Genomic DNA, 3,654 nt, shown 5'->3' on the forward strand with positions numbered 1-3,654 from the left:
CAATATAAGCTAAAATCTCGTTTTCGTGATAAGGGTCATCTCATGACTTTCTGTTTACCAAATTTAAAACGAAATTGGTTCAAATATTATGTTACGCAATAAAGGACATCGAGGGACAAATTCAACATTAATATTTATCAAACTTTTAACCATATAGGCTAAAATCTCATTTTTGGGACAATGGTCATTCAAATAATTTCATTTTGCCGAATACAAAACCAAATAGGTTCACATATCATGTTTCGTATCAAGGGAGATCGAGGGACAAGCTCAACCTTTATCAAACTTCTAACCATATAGGCTAAAATCTCATTTTCGCGACAAAGTCATTCCAATACTTTCATTTTTCCGAATATGAAACCAAATAGGTTCACATATCATGTTTCGCATCAAGGGACATCGAGGGACAAGCTCACTGTTTATCAAACTTCTAACCACATAGGCTAACATTTCATTTTCGCGACAAGGGTCATTTCAATACTTTCATTTTATCAAAATTCAAACCAAATATGTTCACATATCATGTTTCGCATCAAGGGACATCGAGGGACATGTTCAACCTTCATATTTAACAAACATGTAACAATATAAGCTAAAATCTCGTTTTCGTGATAAGGGTCATCTCATTACTTTCTATTTACTAAATTTAAAACAAAATTGGTTCAAATATTATGTTACGCAATAAAGGACATCGAGGGACAAATTCAACATTAATATTTATCAAACTTTTAACCATATAGGCTAAAATCTCATTTTTGGGACAATGGTCATTCAAATAATTTCATTTTGCCGAATACAAAACCAAATAGGTTCACATATCATGTTTCGTATCAAGGGAGATCGAGGGACAAGTTCAACCTTTATCAAACTTCTAACCATATAGGCTAAAATCTCATTTTCGCGACAAAGTCATTCCAATACTTTCATTTTTCCGAATATGAAACCAAATAGGTTCACATATCATGTTTTGCATCAAGGGACATCGAGGGACAAGCTCACTGTTTATCAAACTTCTAACCACATAGGCTAACATTTCATTTTCGCGACAAGGGTCATTTCAATACTTTCATTTTACCGAAATTCAAACCAAATATGTTCACATATCATGTTTCGCATCAAGGGACATCGAGGGACATGTTCAACCTTCATATTTAGCAAACATGTAACAATATAAGCTAAAATCTCGTTTTCGTGATAAGGGTCATGATGAGTGTCACGGAGCCGTCGGAAGCAAATAAGAATATTTTGGTGGGAAAGACTCAAAATTGAAGAAATGGAATGGATAGACAGGGACGCCACACTTTCTAATCCAAGAAAGTGATAAGTCGGTGGATGCGAGGATCGCCACAAGAAAAGTGATTCCTTGATAAGATCAAGTCATGGTTCAATCCAGAACCAAAAAGAAGCAAAGCTTCACAACACACAAAGTGTATTTTTTTTACTCAAAATTCTACATATCTTATTTCATAATAAAACTTACAATTTATAGAGCTCTTGCATGAACTCAAAGGACACTAATAAATTAAAATATACCTAATATTAATCTAAAGAAAATAAATAAATGGCTGATTAGCCTTACATTTATTTATTAAAAATAGAAAGAACCAAACAAAAGCACACGTAGCATTTTATTAGGAGTTTCTGTAGTGCTTTCCAATCCAAAGATCCAGCCAAGCAACACCAATGAATAGCCAAAATTGATAAGTCTTAAAATGTTGAATGTTAGTTGCTTCAAAATTCCATAACCGCTAGTTTATATTTGCCTTCTATATATTCAAATGAATTCAACCATTAATATATCAGCTGCATCAATTTAATGTGAGTTGAAATCATGCCAATTACAATTCAAAACCGTTGAAGAGCTAGTAAACATCATATGCCAATAACGAGCCATTCCTTCATCTCCATAATTGTGAATTTCATCCCAGCCCAATATCAACATCACGTGTATACTACATCCACTAGAAATTCCATAGTGTAATTGAGTACAATGTAATTATATCAAATATTATGTGATTCAAAGAACCATATGCTGCCCAAAAACTAAAACCATGAAACAAAATATCAGGACAAATTTATTGTAGGATAATTTTTTTTATAAGTTTCCTTCCACATGCTTAATGAACTCATGATCTCATCATTCTCCCTCTCTTCAAAAGGATTTGACCTCAAATCCAAACTTGCATACAGTGGGACTAAATTATGTAAAAATGATTTTCCTTTTTTCTCTCTCCCTGTTTTTTTATGTTTACCTCCTTCATTTCTCTCACACTTTTCTTTCTCCTCTACTTCTTTCTTCTCATTTTCTTTTCTTTCTATTTCTTTTCTTTCTTGCTCATATTTTTCTCTCAATTTCTTTTGATCTTCTCTCACCTCACTAGGACTCAATGGTGCAAGAATAACCTTTTTGCCATGATGAACAAAAGAATATTTATTTGAATATCCATCATGATTAGTTTTTCTATCAAATTGCCAAGGCCTCCCAAACAATAAGTGACTAGCCTCCATTGGTATTACATCACACAAAACAACATCCTCATATTTTCCAATTCTAAAACAAATCTCCACTTGCTTATTAACCATCATTTCGACAGTTTCATTAAGCCATTGGAGTTTATAAGGTTTAGGATGAGATTTTGTGTCCAAATTAAGTTTAGACACCAATCGAGTACTAGCAAAATTACTACAACTCCCTCCATCAATAATTAAAGCACATACCTTTCCTTGCACTAGACATCTTGTTTGAAAAAGATTTTCTCTTTGAGTTGTATCCTCCTCCTTGACCTGATTTCCAAACATTCTCCTTAACATGAGAAGCTCTCTCATATCTAATTCTGGAGACATTTTTTTTTTTTTTTAAAATTTTTTTTCTTTCTAATACTTCAAAAAGAAAATGAAATTAAGGAATTGCATTGATAAAATGGAAAATGAAGATGATGATGATTTCGAAATTGAAACAAAAATTGTCCCAAACGAAACCGTGCTCTGAATACCAAATGATGAGTGCAATCTTCCAAGAATTGTTATTTTCCTCCAAATTCACGAAATTGATTTGATAATTTGAACTTTAAAATTTTTGTGACTCAAAATGCAATAAACAGAATGGAAAATGGATATTTGGGTTAAAATAGGCAAATGGCAGAATTTTGACCCAAACAGATTTTGTGGATAAAATGGAGAAATGGAATGAAAAGAAAGGGACGCCACACTTTCTAATCCAAGAAAGTGATAAGTCGGTGGATGCGAGGATCGCCACAAGAAAAGTGATTCCTTGATAAGATCAAGTCATGGTTCAATCCAGAACCAAAAAGAAGCAAAGCTTCACAACACACAAAGTGTATTTTTTTTACTCAAAATTCTACATATCTTATTTCATAATAAAACTTACAATTTATAGAGCTCTTGCATGAACTCAAAGGACACTAATAAATTAAAATATACCTAATATTAATCTAAAGAAAATAAATAAATGGCTGATTAGCCTTACATTTATTTATTAAAAATAGAAAGAACCAAACAAAAGCACACGTAGCATTTTATTAGGAGTTTCTGTAGTGCTTTCCAATCCAAAGATCCAGCCAAGCAACACCAATGAATAGCCAAAATTGATAAGTCTTAAAATGTTGAATGTTAGTTGCTTCAAAATTCCATAAC

General features: G+C 32.5%; 1 long non-coding RNA gene across 1 annotated transcript; it reads right to left on the reverse strand.

Annotated features, from left to right (window-relative positions):
- Positions 1–1,535: 1,535 nt before the first annotated feature.
- Positions 1,536–3,352, reverse strand: LOC146915520 (uncharacterized). Its single transcript, XR_015014640.1, has 2 exons — positions 2,719–3,352; positions 1,536–1,961 (listed from the first exon to the last, which is right to left on the reverse strand). It is a non-coding gene; the product is annotated as an uncharacterized LOC146915520 (long non-coding RNA).
- Between the last annotated feature and the right edge of the window lie 302 nt (positions 3,353–3,654).

This window comes from Medicago sativa, chromosome 6 (genome assembly GCF_051527215.1).
Source record: "Medicago sativa cultivar Bolivia chromosome 6, Bolivia_mono, whole genome shotgun sequence".
Lineage (NCBI taxonomy): Eukaryota > Viridiplantae > Streptophyta > Magnoliopsida > Fabales > Fabaceae > Medicago > Medicago sativa.